Source organism: Nelumbo lutea, chromosome 2, assembly GCF_056320005.1.
Source record: "Nelumbo lutea isolate HS-2025 chromosome 2, American lotus-T2T, whole genome shotgun sequence".
NCBI classification, from domain to species: domain Eukaryota; kingdom Viridiplantae; phylum Streptophyta; class Magnoliopsida; order Proteales; family Nelumbonaceae; genus Nelumbo; species Nelumbo lutea.
Window position 1 is genome coordinate 84,490,635 of NC_142685.1, and position 6,595 is coordinate 84,497,229.

Consider the following 6,595-nt stretch of genomic DNA (forward strand, 5'->3'; position numbering starts at 1 on the left):
CTGTCATGCGCGTTATTAGCGATGCATGTGTTTCTTTTACTTGCTTTTGTCTTGCGATTACACATGTTGCTATTGTGAAATGGGCTTAAGCTTATTGCAAGTCCGTGTGGATCCTAAGCTCATCGCAACTCATTTTCCATCATGAGCTCATCACATGTCTACGTGGAATCCGAGCTCATCGCAGATGCGTGATGAGTTATGGACTCATTGCAAGCATTTGTGTATTATTGGTTTAGCATCTTCTGTGCTCTAATGGTCTACGCGACCATCATGTACTTGCATTAGCCCCCTTGCTTATCGGTAAGTACCGATAAGCATTTTTGTCACTGGGTTTTCTTTGGAGATTTGTGGCAGAGCAAAGAGAATGGGGAATTGCAAGTGTCGTGGCACCTTTTTTTGCTTTCGAAATGTTGGGTCTGGTGATCGTTGTTGTTCTTTATGGGGATGCACGATGGACTCTATGCGTATTGGTAAGTGTGAGCTTATTGATAAACATTCTTTCATTCAATTTAGTGGTACTATTTGGATGAGAATCAGGAGCATTTGTTTTGGGTTAAATTTTTGCTCTCTGTGATTCAGTCCCCTTGTCTTTTGACAGGTTGCTTTCTGTTGAAGAGCAGCTCTGTGCTGAATTGATTGGCGAAGTTCTCAACCCCCTTCCTATCGACAAAAAGTGACTTGTTAAAAAATAATTACTAAAGTGTGATATGAGTTTCCAACCCCATTTGGTTAAGGGAAATCTATCAATTTTGATTTTAACCCCCCCATTTCGCGATAGGGGAATGCTTTGCCAAAGACAGTTGAAATCATCGTTTTGATTCTCAGCCTCCCTGTCTTTTGCAGAGCATTGTCTATCGTAAAATACTTTGGTTGAACCGGTTATCTATGTGGGGGCTCTTCTTGGCCTCCATTTGGGTTGGAGGGTATGCACGGTGTGCTGCAATCTATTAGCTGAATAGGTGAGACTGACCGTTATGCACGGGTTATGTGGTGTTCATCATGTCCTTCACATAACTATCATCTCCAATTAATGTGCTATAGACGTGTGTATGGGTCGGGGGTTAGGTGTCATCTTTTCTTAGTGGTGGTCCTTTTAAATTAATGTGCCGCTTGATAATTTTCTTTTGCATTCTTTTCGGCTGAGTGGCAGCGGGGGAGTTGTAATCATTTCCTTTCATCTTCCATGGCACCATTAGAAATTCCAATCTCGTGCAAAGATTAGGGAGAGCAATACCTGATATGGGATCCACACAAAAAGCTCCTCCTAGTGTAGATGTTCACACCCAAAGAGAGTACCAAATCCTTCCTCCACTAAAGATGACACAGTTTAGGGTGAGGCAGGATTAACAAGAACCTCAAATTCTTCAACAAGAATTGAACAGGGTAGTGAGCACAACTTCAAGATTGTTTCTTCCACCAAGAAACAATATCAATATCCAATCTTGATCACTCAAAGAGGTGGAGATTGAATAGGGTAGGGCAGCAAGAGTAGAGAGAGAGAGAACTGGAAGTAGAAAATAGCAAAATTGTGTCTATTTTCTAGTTCACCCTCCTCTTTATATATAACCCTTAAAGAGTCAATCTCCTGATATGATTACAAGTTTCTTAATCCAAATCTTTATTTGGATCTTGACTCTTTAAGTGATAAGGCTTATCCCTTATCTTATCTGCAAATCAGGATCAACTTCTCCTAATCCAATTAGAAGTTTCCTAATCAAAGTCTTTATTTGGATCTGGACTCTTTAAGTGTTATTGATCTATACCCAAATTCACTCCCTATTTAATTAGTCCAATTAACCAAGTTCGAATTGGGATTTAGGCCTATTAAGCTTTCAGGCTCGCTTCTCTTTAAGTGCTAACTAGTTTGGTTCTCTTTGCATGGCGTGAGACCCTATCAATGATCTCTACATCAGCCACGTGGGTTCAGCCCAGCCTCTACTACAAGGCTTGGCTGAATTCACTGCTGAATACAGTGAACCCCTGAGTCCATCAGTATGGGCTCTTAATGGGCCCAACATTTACACTAAATGGTCCTTGGGTCCAGCCATCTTATGAAGGCCCAAGGACTATGGGCAGATGTGAGATTAGCCCATCATGTTTATTATCTCTAAATGGTCTTACACTTAACCTCTCAGCCCATAATTATCAAACACTGCCCGACAAGAGAGGACCTCTCCCTCGGTTGCAAGGTATAGTGTTGCACTCTCTACTCACATATATCACAAGAATTAAAACCTTTTGCAAATATTTTGTAAAACCATAATATATATATATTGCAAACCAAATCTCAACAAGTTTGAAATCAACTGCAGATAGTTTAGGTTTCCATCAGAGAGAGTGCATTCCGGAACATTCACTTTGTCTGACAAAGGGAATGATCCTGTCACTATGATTACCCACTCAGGTGAATTCTTGGACTGCCTCAACATACCCATGTTTTGACCCCCGCTAAGGATCTCACTGATTGACATATCAAAGACAACCCAATCTGACACCTAGTGCAGTACCATATTCGAGTCTAGGGGTCAGGTGTAACATTCTAATTTTGTCCATCAGTCTACAAGGTCTAGGGCAATACTAGAATTTGGTTTGGTTCAAGGTTTCTAGAGAACCCACACTACATGTACCTCAGGTCCCACCCTGATAGTTGAGACAAACCACCCCAACCCACATGGTGGCACATCAGTGTCAACCTTGACAGGATAAATCTCCCCAGATCTATCCAACAGCTATGAAGATTCTAAACTAATATAAATATATATTTTGCAAACCAAATCTCAACAAGTTTGAAATCAACTACTGATAGTTTAGGTTTCCATCAGAGAGAGTGCATTCCTGATCATTCACTTTGTCCGACAAAGGGAATGATCCTGTCACTATGATTACCCACTCAGGTGAATTCTTGGACTGCCTCAACATACCCATGTTTTGACCCCCGCTAAGGATCTCACTGATTGACATATCGAAGACAATCCAATCCGACACCTAGTGCAGTACCATATTCGAGTCTAGGGGTCAGGTGTAACATTCTAATTTTGTCCATCAGTCTACAAGGTCTAGGGCAATACTAGAATTTGGTTTGGTTCAAGGTTTCTAGAGAACCCACACTACATGTACCTCAGGTCTCACCCTGGTAGTTGAGACAAACCACCCCAACCCACATGGTGGCACATCAGTGTCAACCTTGGCAGGATAAATCTCTCTAGATCTATCCAACAGCTATGAAGATTCTAAACTAATATAAATATATATTTTGCAAACCAAATCTCAACAAGTTTGAAACCAACTGCTAATAGTTTAGGTTTCCATCAGAGAGAGTGCATTCCCGATCATTCACTTTGTCCGACAAAGGGAATGATCCTGTCACTATGATTACCCACTCAGGTGAATTCTTGGACTGCCTCAACATACCCATGTTTTGACCCCCGCTAAGGATCTCACTGATTGACATATCAAAGACAACCCAATCCGACACCTAGTGCAGTACCATATTCGAGTCTAGGGGTCAGGTGTAACATTCTAATTTTGTCCATCAGTCTACAAGGTCTAGGGCAATACTAGAATTTGGTTTGGTTCAAGGTTTCTAGAGAACCCACACTACATGTACCTCAGGTCTCACCCTGGTAGTTGAGACAAACCACCCCAACCCACATGGTGGCACATCAGTGTCAACCTTGGCAGGATAAATCTCCCCAGATCTATCCAACAGCTATGAAGATTCTAAACTAATATAAATATATATTTTGCAAACCAAATCTCAACAAGTTTGAAATCAACTGCTGATAGTTTAGGTTTTCATCAGAGAGAGTGCATTCCTGGATCATTCACTTTGTCCGACAAAGGGAATGATCCTGTCACTATGATTACCCACTCAGGTGAATTCTTGGACTGCCTCAACATACCCATGTTTTGACCCCTACTAAGGATCTCACTCATTGACATATCAAAGACAACCCAATCCGACACCTAGTGCAGTACCATATTCGAGTCTAGGGGTCAGGTGTAACATTCTAATTTTGTCCATCAGTCTACAAGGTCTAGGGCAATACTAGAATTTGGTTTGGTTCAAGGTTTCTAGAGAACCCACACTACATGTACCTCAGGTCTCACCCTGGTAGTTGAGACAAACCACCCCAACCCACATGGTGGCACATCAGTGTCAACTTGGCAGGATAAATCTCCCCAGATCTATCCAACAACTATGAAGATTCTAAACTAATATAAATATATATTTTGCAAACCAAATCTCAACAAGTTTGAAATCAACTACTGATAGTTTAGGTTTCCATCAGAGAGAGTGCATTCCCGATCATTCACTTTGTCCGACAAAGGGAATGATCCTGTCACTATGATTACCCACTCAGGTGAATTCTTGGACTGCCTCAACATACCCATGTCTTGACCCCCGCTAAGGATCTCACTGATTGACAAATCAAAGACAACCCAATCCGACACCTAGTGCAGTACCATATTCGAGTCTAGGGGTCAGGTGTAACATTCTAATTTTGTCCATCAGTCTACAAGGTCTAGGGCAATACTAGAATTTGGTTTGGTTCAAGGTTTCTAGAGAACCCACACTACATGTACCTTAGGTCTCACCCTGGTAGTTGAGACAAACCACCCCAACCCACATGGTGGCACATCAGTGTCAACCTTGGCAGGATAAATCTCCCTAGATCTATCCAACAACTATGAAGATTCTAAACTAATATAAATATATATTTTGCAAACCAAATCTCAACAAGTTTGAAACCAACTGCTGATAGTTTAGGTTTCCATCAGAGAGAATGCATTCCCGATCATTCACTTTGTCCGACAAAGGGAATGATCCTGTCACTATGATTACCCACTCAGGTGAATTCTTGGACTGCCTCAACATACCCATGTTTTGACCCCCGCTAAGGATCTCACTGATTGACATATCAAAGACAACCCAATCCGACACCTAGTGCAGTACCATATTCGAGTCTAGGGGTCAGGTGTAACATTCTAATTTTGTCCATCAGTCTACAAGGTCTAGGGCAATACTAGAATTTGGTTTGGTTCAAGGTTTCTAGAGAACCCACACTACATGTACCTCAGGTCTCACCCTGGTAGTTGAGACAAACCACCCCAACCCACATGGTGGCACATTAGTGTCAACCTTGGCAGGATAAATCTCCCCAGATCTATCCAACAACTATGAAGATTCTAAACTAATATAAATATATATTTTGCAAACCAAATCTCAACAAGTTTGAAATCAACTGCTGATAGTTTAGGTTTCCATCAGAGAGAATGCATTCCCGATCATTCACTTTGTCCGACAAAGGGAATGATCCTGTCACTATGATTACCCACTCAGGTGAATTCTTGGACTGCCTCAACATACCCATGTTTTGACCCCTACTAAGGATCTCACTCATTGACATATCAAAGACAACCCAATCCGACACCTAGTGCAGTACCATATTCGAGTCTAGGGGTCAGGTGTAACATTCTAATTTTGTCCATCAGTCTACAAGGTCTAGGGCAATACTAGAATTTGGTTTGGTTCAAGGTTTCTAGAGAACCCACACTACATGTACCTCAGGTCTCACCCTGGTAGTTGAGACAAACCACCCCAACCCACATGGTGGCACATCAGTGTCAACTTGGCAGGATAAATCTCCCCAGATCTATCCAACAACTATGAAGATTCTAAACTAATATAAATATATATTTTGCAAACCAAATCTCAACAAGTTTGAAATCAACTGCTGATAGTTTAGGTTTCCATCAGAGAGAGTGCATTCCCGATCATTCACTTTGTCCGACAAAGGGAATGATCCTGTCACTATGATTACCCACTCAGGTGAATTCTTGGACTGCCTCAACATACCCATGTCTTGACCCCCGCTAAGGATCTCACTGATTGACAAATCAAAGACAACCCAATCCGACACCTAGTGCAGTACCATATTCGAGTCTAGGGGTCAGGTGTAACATTCTAATTTTGTCCATCAGTCTACAAGGTCTAGGGCAATACTAGAATTTGGTTTGGTTCAAGGTTTCTAGAGAACCCACACTACATGTACCTTAGGTCTCACCCTGGTAGTTGAGACAAACCACCCCAACCCACATGGTGGCACATCAGTGTCAACCTTGGCAGGATAAATCTCCCCAGATCTATCCAACAACTATGAAGATTCTAAACTAATATAAATATATATTTTGCAAACCAAATCTCAACAAGTTTGAAATCAACTGCTGATAGTTTAGGTTTCCATCAGAGGGAATGCATTCCCGATCATTCACTTTGTCCGACAAAGGGAATGATCCTGTCACTATGATTACCCACTCAGGTGAATTCTTGGATTGCCTCAACATACCCATGTTTTGACCCCCGCTAAGGATCTCACTGATTGACATATCAAAGACAACCCAATCCGACACCTAGTGCAGTACCATATTCGAGTCTAGGGGTCAGGTGTAACATTCTAATTTTGTCCATCAGTCTACAAGGTCTAGGGCAATACTAGAATTTGGTTTGGTTCAAGGTTTCTAGAGAACCCACACTACATGTACCTCAGGTCTCACCCTGGTAGTTGAGACAAACCACCCCAACCCACATGGT